The following is a 12,434-nucleotide window of genomic DNA, read 5'->3' as shown; positions in this document are numbered from 1 at the left end:
GTCCTTCGTTAGGTACATATCAGAATTAAAGTATAACTCGCCACTTTCTCTGGTTTGGGATAGAATCCGTAAATTACTAGGGAAATTTTCCCCTTCTCCTTTACCTATTTTGAAAATCAACTTTGTAGTTATATCGGATGCAAGAGAGGTGGCAGAGGCCTTTGCTTGGCACTTTTCAAGCATTTCAAGCCCCAGTCACTACTCCCTTGAATTTCGCAATAGTATTAGAAACATGACTGTAGTTAATCTGCCTGTTTGTTCAAATTCTGGCATATAACCTTCCATTTAGTATTGTCGAATTCGAATATGCCTTATCTTTGTCCTCTCCAACATCACCTGGAGAAGATGATATTATTTATGCAATGATTTCTCACTTACCTCTGGAGTCAAAAAAATTCTTTGTCGATGTTTTAAACGAATTCTGGTGCTCAGGGACTTCATACAAGTTGTGGAAAAACTCTGTTATAGTTCCTTTTTTGAAACCCGGAAAGGACCCTTGTCATCCAAAAAGTTATAGGCCTATTGCTCTTACCAGCTGTGTCTTCAAGATTTACGAACGAATGGTGAATTTTCGTCTGATATGGTTATTAGAAACAAAGAGCCTGTTGTCAAAGAGGCAATTTGGCTTCTGCAAGAATCGTAGTACTTTGGATCCCTTATTATGTCTCACACGTGAGATTCAGAATGCTTTTGCAGTCCAAAATCAAACAGTTGCCGTGTTCTTTGATCTAGAAAAAGCATTTGATACTACCTGGAGGGCTGGTATTTTAATGCAGCTGGTTGAATGGCGTATTGGTGGCAATATGTTTAATTTTGCCAAAGACTTCCTGTCTGACCGGTACCTTAAAGTTAGAATTGGCTCTACCTTCTCATCAGAGTATCTTCAGGAAGAAGGCATTCCACAAGGGAGTGTGCTTAGTCCAACCTTTTTTAATATTGCCATTAATGGTTTACTTGAACAACATCTTGTTGGAGTAACTGGTCAAGCATTCGTGGATGATATTGTTGTCGTCTGTAGTAGAGCTACTGCAGTTGAAGCTTGTACTAAAATTCAGTTTGCAATTAATGCTGCTACTTCCTGGGCTAATAGTAAAGGGTTCAAATTTTCTGCAGAAAAAACTAAAGCTATACGTTTTTGCAGAACACGAAGAAGGGAAGAGATTCCAACCTTATTTTTAGAAGGTTCTATCTTGCTGTATGAAGATAAAGTAAAATATTTAGGAATTATTTTTGACAAAAAATTGACTTTTGCTGAACATATAAATGAGACAGCAGTAAATGTTAAACAGCGGTGCAATATTCTTAAAGTTGTTAGTAACCTGAATTTTGGAGCCAACCGTACTACTTTATTAAGAATTTATCAGGCACTATGCTTGAGTAAGATTGATTATGGATCTCAGGTTTATGGCTCGGCATGTAAGACCTTGTTAGGCAAGCTGGATGTAGTACACAATATGGCATTGCGTATTTGTACAGATGCTTTTAAAACGTCTCCTGTTGAGAGCCTTTATGTAGACTCTGGTTTTCCTCCTCTTTTCATTCGGAGGGAGGAACAAGGTCTCTGATATTTATTTGTCAAGAGCACTAACCTCTCAATCTAATCCAAATTTTAAGTATATAAAACATCCTGTTGACAGAGCACCAACTAGACCTACATTGCCTAAGCCCCTTGAAATTAGATTAAACATCAGTGCGAGAGAGGTAGGCTTTATTCCTCCACTGGTTATGGAAACTACCTTTTCTAAATTCCCTCCTTGGTGTAGGCCTCCTTTAGATATTTGCCAAGTTAGAGACAACAAAAAAGATCAGTTCAAAGTGTTCAGCTTAAAAGTAGCTTCTTGGCCCATGTTCTGAGCATAGTAACTCGATTGCTGTATATACAGATGGATCAAAATCAGCAAATGGAGTTGGATGTTCTGTCATCATCGGTGAGAGAACAATTAAAAAAAGCCTCCCTATTAAATTCTCAATTTTTAATGCAGAGATTTATGCTATTTTTAGCATTTTGAAATTTATTTTTAGTACAGGTAGCATTGGGGACTCATATATTATTTATTGTGATTCCCAGAGTTCCCTAGCTGCACTCCAGAAGTTGATGCCATCTAATCAACTCGTCCAAGAGGTGCAGGATTGGCTGGTCCTCCTGCATTCTCGAAAACACATCGGTGTGAAGTTTTGTTGGGTTCCCTCGCATGTGGGAATTCGTGGTAACGAGCTGGCTGATACAGCCGCTAAGCAGGCAGCTTCCTCCCGGGCTTCCCACTCTGTGAGGGTTCCCTGTAAAGATTTTAAACTTTTTATTAAATCATTTTGTAGGACTAAATGGCAGAATCACTGGTCCAACTTGAATAGTAATTTAAAGCTGAAATCGATCAGACCTTCTGTTGGGATGGATAGAAGATCTAGTATAGTTTTAACGCGCCTGTGTATAGGGCATACGTTTTTAACTCACCGGTATCTTTTAACTAGTGGAGCAGAGAGGCAGGTTCCTCAATGCTCCAATTGTAATGTTGGTATTACAGTGAGGCATATATTTGTTGACTGTCCTCTTTATTTTAATCATAGACGTCTGTTTGGTTTCACCAACAAACCTTTGTCAGATATTTTAGGAGAGGGTGCTCCCGTAGAAGAGATTTTTCAATTTCTTAAGGAAATCCATTTGTTTTATGATATTTAATTGAGTATTTTAATATGAAGTTTATTTTAATAATTTGGATTAATTATATGTGTACCTTTTTTAGTAAATATATCCTGTTGATATATATGCGCTGAATGGCCTTTGGCTCCGGCGCGTGGCAAATGGCCACAAATTTTATAAATTCAAATTCAATTCAAATTCAGGGCTTTGCCTTATAGCCTGTGACTAAATAGTTTTAGTGCAAAAATCAGCCTTCTAACTGTTAGTTTAGAATTTATTTGCAAACTTTACATAAAAATATGAATGCGAATTTTAGGTAAAATTTAGTAATCAAGAAATCACGTTTTTGTACATGAAACTTACCCAGCAGATATATACTTAGCTATAGACTCGATCGTCCCGACAGAATTTCAAAACTTGCGGCACACGCGACAGGTAGGTCAGGTGATCCACCATTCCCGCCGCTGGGTGGCGGGGTCTGGAACCATTCCCGTTTTCTAAGCCATAATTTCTCTGTCGGTTGAACGGACAACACCTATATTGTTCGTTCCTCCATCTTGGATTTCTACTCGTTTGCCGAGAATTTGGATTGGTTTTTTGGTGACGTATTCTGTTTTTTCTCTGGCTTGGCATACGCTTATTGTGGACTGTTTTTCGACTTTGGTTTTGACTACTCTTTCACGATGTCTGACGCTAAGGCTTCACCTATGTTTAGAGTTGTAGTAGGGAAGGTTGCAAGGTTAGGCTGCCTAAATCGGCAGTAGATCCTCATAGATTTGCGCTAAATGCGAGAGAATGAATGTTCTTTTTAATAACACCTGTGTTGAGTGCGAGAACCTTACGGAGCTTGAATGGAAGGAGTTATCGTCATATGTTAGGAAGCTTGAGAGAGATAGAGTAAGAAAGGCTTCAGCTAGGTCATCTAGTAGATCTTGTTCTATAGAACAAGAAGTTAACTCTCCTACTAACGATTTTCCCTTAGCCTCAGCTGCTTCTCCCTGTTCTGAATCCAAAGATTCTTCTTCAGAGAGGGAAAATGTAAAAGCTTCAATCAAGAAACTTCAAGCTCAGCTATGAGCTCTAAATGAAGGTAAGAGTGGTGATAGTGACTTGTGCAGTGTCCCCAGTGCAGTGGAGGGGGCGTCTGACCGGTTCCTCATGCCCTCTAGGGCCTAGACCGCTTCCAAACTCCCAGGACCAGGGGAGGAGGAATGTCGAAAGCTGCAGGGAGGATGCAGAACATCCCCAACGGTCAGGCGTCCCTTCGGCAGATCCTGTTGTAAAGTCCCAGGCTGCCTCGGATTGCCGCAGAAAAGGCGTCCTAAGGGAGTGTTTTTCGGCCTCAGACTCTTCCTCTCCTAAACGAGGATGGAGTTCGGCCTCTCTTTCGCGCCCTTTGAAGAGAGCCTGGAAGGCGCCTAAAGGAGACGCGGCTGATTCCAGCCGAGCGTTTTCCCGAGGATTGGCCTTCGGTACCTAAGAAGACTAAACAAGAGGAGCCTTCTCTTCAGGATCCTACGAAGAAGTTTTTGATTAATCTGCAAGAGCAGTTAGCTTCTTTAGTAGGCTCCTTTGCTAAGGACTCGACAAGGAGGAAAGATGTTTCGCTCCATGTTAAGAGTTCCGCTAAGCGCCCCTCTTTGTATAGGAGAGAACCCTCACAATCTCCAGGGCGTTTATCGCCTTCGTCGAGAGACTCGTCCGATAGGAGTTGTTCTCCTGAGAGAAGAGTTCTTTCGCCCTATAGGCTGTCTTCTCCAAAGCGCCCTATGACAGGTAAGGCTTTGAATCCTGGTAAACAAGAAGATCGTAGCCTCTCTCCTATGAGACGCCGCGAATCGAACAGAAGTCTCGATCGGTTTAGGTTCAAGGAACCGGAAAACCGATTTAAGTATCAGGATCCTTTGGGTCTGCAGGACCAGGAGCCAGGCAGGCGCAAAGAGGCAGCAAGACGCAAGAAAGGGCGTCAAGAGCCTCTCAGACCACAGGATTCAGGACGTCAGGAGTCTGCTAGAAGGCAGGAGTCAGGGCGCCAGGAGTCAGGGCGCCAGGAGTCAGGGCGCCAGGAGTCAGGGCGCCAGGAGTCAGGGCGCCAGGAGTCAGGGCGCCAGGAGTCAGGGCGCCAGGAGTCAGGGCGCCAGGAGTCAGGGCGCCAGGAGTCAGGGCGCCAGGAGTCAGGGCGCCAGGAGTCAGGGCGCCAGGAGGCAGGACGCCAGGAGTACGTTAGGCGTCAAGAGTTAGGGCGCCAAGAGCCTGTTAAGCGTCATGAATCAGGACGCGGGGATCTTTTCAAGCGCCCTGAATCAGGGCGCCAGGAGCCTAGCAAGCGCCGCGAACCTGGCGAACCGCAAGAACCTAGACAACAAGAGTCTAGTAGGCGCAAGAGTGTTTCGGACAGGCAGGAGCCTCACTCTTCGTATAGAAGTGCTAACGTTCAGCGCTCCCTTCTCGGAAAGGAGTTCTTCTCCCGGGAAGAGCCAGATCACTCCCAAACGGTCTCCTTCGGTGGATCAGTTGGAACAGGTATCGGAAGACGAGGAGCCCGTAGATGTAGCAGTTTCTGACTACAAGAGACTTTCACTTTTGCTGCTAAAGGAGTTCGGAGACTCCCTTCATCCTGCTGACCCTCCTTCACCAGGATCTTTGATGTCAAGCACAAAAGCTCTCAAGTCGTCTTCCTTCGTCAAGATGCGCCCTGCTCTTTGTATGAAAAAGGCCTTAAAGACCTTTTCAGAGTGGTTGACTTCCAGAAGGGAAGCGGGCAAAACAGTTTTTTCCTGCCCTCCTTCCAAGTTAACAGGTAAACCAGGAAGGTGGTACGAGACCAAAGAACCTATGGGGTTAGGCCTCCCTTCATCCGCAGATTGCGGATTTTGCTTCCTTAGTGGGGTACTCTTCCAGGAGAAGTCTTTGCTTTCTGCTAAGGCAACATGGGGCATGTGTGAGCTAGACCACCTTCTAAAGGGCCTCTTTAAGACCCTGGAAGTCTTCAACTTTATGGACTGGGCTTTGGGAGCGTTAGCTAAGAGAGCTCAGGACACTGACTTTGTTTCCATGGAGGAACTTTCAAGCGTCCTGGCTTGCTTGGACAGAGCGGTCATGGACGGTTCCGTAGAAGTTGCGTCGCTTTCGGAACGGGAGTCTTAAAGAAGAGATCGGTCTTTAGCTGCTTTTCTCTAGCAAGAGCCGTATCACCTTGCAAAGAACATCTCTTCTTTTTGCACCGTTATCCCCGCATCTGTTTCCACAGGAGACTGTTAAGAGAGGTTTCTAAATCTCTTACGGAGAAGGCAACTCAGGATCTCCTCACGCACTCAGCCAAGAAGTTTAGGCCGGCCGTGCCTATAGAGAAAAAAGAGAGACCCTCTTTTGTACAGCCCTTTCGAGGTGCCTCCTCTTCTAGGGCCCCTCTTAGAGGTCGCAGACCAGATAGAAGGAGTAGACCATCTAGAAGGTCCTTCGGGAAGTCTAGATGAGCAGGGAGTCCTCCAGACGAAAGTAGGCGCCAGACTACTCCACTTTGCAAAAGTCTGGGCGCAGAAGGAGCGGACTCTTGGTCCCTCTCGATCCTGAAAAAAGGATATTCATCATTCCCCTTCAGGGAAAATCCTCCCTTGACGACAAACTCCAAGGGAGTTGACTGCAAGATACTCGGATCCGGTCTGAAAGCTTGATATTTTGCAAGCAGTGGAACAGATGATTTCCAAGGAAGCGGTAGAACTGGTTCAAGATCTCCAGTCTCCAGGATTTTACAATCGCTATTCCTGGTACCGAAAGCATCGGGGGATGGAGACCGGTTTCTAGACGTCAGTACCCTGAATTTCTTTGTCTTAAGAAGAAATTTCTCGATGGAGACGTCTTCCTCTGTTCTGTATGCTATTCGTCCAGGGGACTGGATGGTGTCCCTGGACCTTCAGGATGCGTATTTCCATGTGCCAATTCATCCGGCAGCAAGGAAATATCTGAGATTCATGTTCCAAGGGAAAGTGTTCCAGTTCCGAGTGATGTGCTTAAGAACTTTCGACTGCCCCTCAAGTCTTCACGGACATCATGAAGAATGTAGCTTATTGGCTACATCTGGAAGGATCAGGATCTCTTTATATCTGGACGATGGCTAATAAGAGCCCAATCGGAGGAAAAATGTCTGGAGGACCTTTTAGTTACTCTAAATTTGACAAAGTCCCTAGGACTTTTAGTCAATCGCGAGAAATCCATGCTGAGTATTGTCTATCTGGGGATTCAGATGGATTCTCGGGATTTCTAGCGCCTTCGCAGGAAAGGAGAGAACGCTGCTTAGAAAAGGTGGCAGTCTTCTTAAGGAAAGAACATTGTTCCGCGAGGGAATGGATGAGCTTACTGGGGACCCTCTCCTCGATGGAACAGTTCGTTTCCTTAGGAAGGACTACACCTACGACCCCTTCAATTTTTATCTGAAGGAGAAATGGGATTGGAAGTCCAACAATCTAGGAGATACATTTCCAATCTCGAAAGGGATCAAGGAGAATATCCGCTGGTGGTTAGATCCACAGAAACTAAGCAAGGGAATCTCCCTTCGCTTACAGAACCCTCGCCTAGCGTTATTTGCAGACGCCTCAGATTCAGGGTGGGGAGCGACCCTAGGTTCGGAAGAAGTGTCAGGCACTTGGGAAGGAGAACAAGTGTCCTGGCACATAAACAAGAAAGAACTAACAGCCATTCATCTAGCTTTAGTTCATTTCGAGGAACAGGTACTCAGGTCTGGGGATTCAGATTCACTCGGACAACACAACAGCCCTCGGTTATATAAAGAAACAAGGGGGGACGCATTCCTTTTTCCCTGTACGAATCAGCAAAGGATCTGCTGATTTGGGCTCAGGAAAGGAAGATCTCTCTTCTCACAAGGTTTGTGCAGGGAGAGAAAAATGTTCCGGGCAGATCTGTTGAGCAGAAAAGAAAAAGTCCTACCCACGGAATGGACTCTCAATCCTCAGATTTGCCAGCAACTATGGCATCTGTGGGGAAGGCCAATATAGACCTGTTCGCGACCAACAAGAATCACAGATTAGAGACCTATTGCTCCCCGATCTCGGATCCACAAGCAGTAGCAGTAGACAGCTTTCTGCTAGATTGGACGGGCTTGGACGCATACGCCTTCCCTCCTTTCAAGATAGTAGGGGAAGTATTGAGGAAGTTCGCTTGCTCGGAAGGAACAAGAATGACCCTCATCGCTCTCGATTGGTTCACAGAGGTGCTGGAGTGGTTAGTAGATTTTCCAAGATCGCTTCCACTAAGGAACGATCTTCTCAAACAACCCCACTTCGACAGGTTTCACAAAAAAACCTCCCCGCTCTAAGTCTGACCGCCTTCAGACTGTCGAAGGACTTGTCAGAGCAAGGGGCTTTTCACGAGAAGTGGCGAAGGCTATTGCAAGAGCCAGAGAGTCTCCACCTCTAAAGTATATCAGTCGAAGTGGGAGTTGTTTAGAAGATGGTGTGAGTGAAAGAAAAATATCCTCTTCCAGTACCTCTGTAACTGAAATCGCAGATTTTCTCCTATATTTGAGAAAAGACTGTAACCTGGCAGTATCAACAGTGAAGGGTTACAGAAGTATGCTGGCCTCAGTCTTTCGACATAGAGGAATAGATCTGACTAATAATAAAGATCTACATGACCTTATAAGGTCTTTCGAAACCCACGAAAGACCATGTAATCAAGAGCCTAGCTGGAACTTGGATGTGGTCCTCAAGTTCCTAATGTCGGAAAAATTTGTACCGTCTCACCGCAGCTTCGTTTAGAGACTTAACGAGAAAGTCATTATTCCTCTTTGCGTTAGCAACAGCTAAGAGAATTAGCGAGTTGCAAGCTTTGGAAGGTAAAGTGGGTTTTAAGAAGGATTCAGCGATTTGCTCCTTTAAACCATTTTTTTCTAGCAAAAGCAAAAAATGAAAATCCCTCAAAGCCTTGGCCAAGAAGCTTTGAGATAAGAGGACTATCTTCATTAACAGGAAGAGAACTAGAAAGGACTTTGTGTCCAGTCAGGGCACTCAAGTTCTACCTGGAGAAGAAAAAGTTGCTGGGAGTACAGAAGAAAGTCTTTGGTGCTCTGTAAGAGATCCGAAAAGATCGATTTCTAAGAACGCCTTACATTCTTCATAAAGGATATAATAAGGAAGCTCACCTTAAGTGCGATGAAGAGCACCTCAAGGTTCTCAGAGTAAGAGCTCATGAAGTGAGAGCCATAGCTACGTCAATGGCATTTCACAAAACATGGTCTCTTCAGGCTCTTATAGAGTCTACGTTTTGGAGATGTAATTCTGTGTTCGCCTCGAATTACTAAGAGACGTTAAAATTTCGTACGAAAAGTGCTTTGCTCTGGGAGCGTATGTTTCGGCGAATTCAGTGCTGGGAGAAGGGGCTGAGGCTAATCCTTCCTATTTAGTTTAGTGTTTTAAATTTTTATGGTGGTTGTTTTTTTATGGTTAATTGTCAGAGGGAATAGGGAACCCTCTTGCAATTCATAGATTATAACAGTACTAACATGGTCAGGTGATCGGGATTGGCTTCAGTGCTCCTTGTGATTTTTTTTTAATAACCTTAACTCTGTCATGTAAGAGGGCGAGTCTCCATTATATGACAAAAGGTCAAGGCTCTACCATGTAAGTGGGTCAGCCCCCATTGGTATGATCCAGAATAGGCTCTGTCACGTAAGCGGGCTAGCCCCATTGACACGATCCAAAGAGTTATTCAACCATAGGTTCATTCCTCGTTGAAACTCTTGAGGCAGGCAGACTCATCGACAGTAGTCATGAAGTCTTCGCCCAATCAGGTAGGAACCATGGATTATTTTATCAAGAACATAGGTTGTTTTTTCCTGTTTTTTTAATGTATTTAGTTTAAGTATTATTTTGTTTTTAGCTGTCTCTTGCCCGCCACCAAGGGTGCCAATCAGCTAAGTATATATCTGCTGGGTAAGTTTCATGTACAAAAATGATATTGTTAAGATATAATAAAGTTTTGTACATACTTACCTGGCAGATATATACGATTAATGGCCCACCCATCCCCCTCCCTCAGCGACATGGTGGAAGAGAAATTATGGCTTAGAAAACGGGAATGGTTCCAGACCCCGCCACCAGCGGCGGGAATGGTGGATCACCTGACCTACCTGTCGCGTGTGCCGCGAGTTTTGAAATTCTGTCGGGACGACCGAGTCTATAGCTAAGTGTATATCTGCCAGGTAAGTATGTACAAAACTTTATTGTATCTTAACAATATCATTTCTATTCACTTGATCATATTGTAAATTTCAGAGCTTATTTCTTATATGACAGAATAGTTTCAGTGCAAATATCAACCTTCTACCTGGAATAGTTTTGTAGTTATTACAAAATAGGCATAAATTTCTTTCTTTTGCCATTTACTCAAAAGTTACTTTTTCAAAACCAAATTCTTCTAACTTCAAGAAGACTGAACTAATTCAATAAAACCTTTACAGGGTGAATTGTAACTATTTTTCTTGATTTTCAAAGAGCCAAAGTTATTTTAGTGATTTTTTTTTGTTTTTTTTTTTTGGCATTATTTTTGTGACACCATAATTTTTTTCAAATGCAAAAAAAAATTAACTTAGAACTCAATTTTCTAAAAAAAAAAAAAAATCTCTTTGAAAAACTTCATTATTAGTTGAAGAATAAGTGATAGAAATTTCAAGCAAATCCCTTCAATCAAAGGAAGTTATAAGGACTTACTTTATAATGGGGCCTTGTGGAGTCGGCGCTCCCCATAAACACTTCAAAAATGAACAACTAGGGACTAGGTTGAAGTTAATGATGATTTGGAAGTATCTTATTCATTTTTTTAAAAGTAACCTTTTTATCTTTAGTGTGCTCATCATTAAAAAAAAAAAAAAAAAACGCTTGGCTAGTGTAGTGGTAAAATATGCAATAATTTTTCACATGGATACCATAGTATTGTTTTTACGATAATTTTGGAGTAGCAATGATAATTTTAAATTTAAAGTTCAATTATAACTTCCTGGCTGCAATGTTATATTCTGTCAGTTCTTATGTCCAGTTTGAACCCTCAAGGGCTTACTTGGACGTACATTTACCTGTAAGAGGAGAAAGTGAGATTTTATCTGCGGTGTCAGAAGGCCAAACACACTGTGTCCAAATTGGTTCAAGTCTATGGACACCCAGATCTCTTAAGTACTTTACCTTCTTGAAGATACTAATCCTCATGGCCTCTGTCCTATAAACATGTCTTTATTTCCTTTAAAACCAACTTCTAGGGAAGGTCGTCTTCCAGCTCAGTGGAGTTACAGCTATTTTTGCCGCATTTTTCGCAAATGTTCAATTTTAGCACGTGGTGCGCCCTAAGCCCTATCATTGCGGCACAGACTCTCCTGAACCAAATATGATGGTAACCTTGGCTTTCCATCTTGTCGTTAGTTGTTTGAAATCCCACTAATGAATTTTGGGAGCATGAAGGTACACATTAGTGTACTACAGGAATACACCTTCATACATGAAAGTAGTAATTACAATTATCCTTAGTTTGGACTGTGGGTTATGGGCCTTCAACTCAGGCCCAGGAGTCACTAGTACTTTACAAGATAGTCCTGTTTCCCTGGAAGAATCCTCAACAAGTCTCGTTAAGAGGACCTTACTGCACCCTCTAGTGGTTCAGACATCTATTAAGAAGCTTTTAGTCCGCTTGGCTGAACTCTGTTCCTCTGGCTGCACTAACCCACCATCCTCATTCAATGTGGTAGTCGGCTAACTTCAACAGTAGGTAAGATTCATTCCAAATAATAGTAGTTTTCTTGATTAGGTTAATTATTTGGATACTTTCCTATTTGAAGTGGAAACCCCCACAGCCTTCCCCCCCCCCCCCCCCCCCCCCCCCCCCCCCACCCCCCCCCCCCCCCCCCACATCTTAGTGGGCGGTCATTAAGAACTATGGCAGAACATAAACGTTCGAGCAAAATCTGGTAGCAAACATATGGATACTCAGACAGTCATAGGAAGTTAGCCAATCCTGTTTTGATTTTTTTTTCTTAAATGCTGATTGCAACAAACGACACGAAGATAAAGCAAACTTTAACAGTCGGTAAGCATCCAAATAATTTATCATGAAAATTATGTTTTTTCTTATTTGATTATTTTGGTCAAAACCATATTAATTTATCTATAATTACAAGGACAATACGAGTGAAAAATATAATTATTGATAAAGCATCTAAGGTATATATTTGTCCTAAACACTGGCAGTTCTGGTTTTATGCGAAGTTCATATACACAAGTATGGAATCAAAGATTGAAATGTCTTGGTAAGTTTTAGACCAGATTTACTGGAGTCTGGTTGGTTTACCTTCAGAAGTGTCAAATTATATAACATATGCAATTAAGGTCAGACACTGCAGCATTAGATTAATATTTCCAACATTAGCTTGTAGTACATTCGGTTATCTCATAGACAAAAGGGTGATTTGAGTTTGATTAGCAACTAGAGGTAAAATATTTTGGACAGGTAACTATACTAATGCTGTTATAACAAGTTCTCGGCAATACAAGTAATTCATTACATATACAGCTGTCATCTTGTTGATACCAGCTTTAAAAAAGGCCCCATATTCTGTCTATTGTACTAGGGAAATAGTAGCATTTTGAATTTGTAAAGTGCTACTGAATGGTGTGACTGTTGTGGCTAGATTAGCAAGTAAAAGCAATAGTCATATATAACAGGCTGATGGTTTCAAGTGGAAATATGTAAAGTTATTCATACAAATTATCCTTAATACCAATTTATTCTATAACTA

This window comes from Macrobrachium nipponense, chromosome 35 (assembly GCF_015104395.2).
Source record: "Macrobrachium nipponense isolate FS-2020 chromosome 35, ASM1510439v2, whole genome shotgun sequence".
NCBI classification, from domain to species: domain Eukaryota; kingdom Metazoa; phylum Arthropoda; class Malacostraca; order Decapoda; family Palaemonidae; genus Macrobrachium; species Macrobrachium nipponense.
This window is presented reverse-complemented; position numbering follows the sequence as displayed.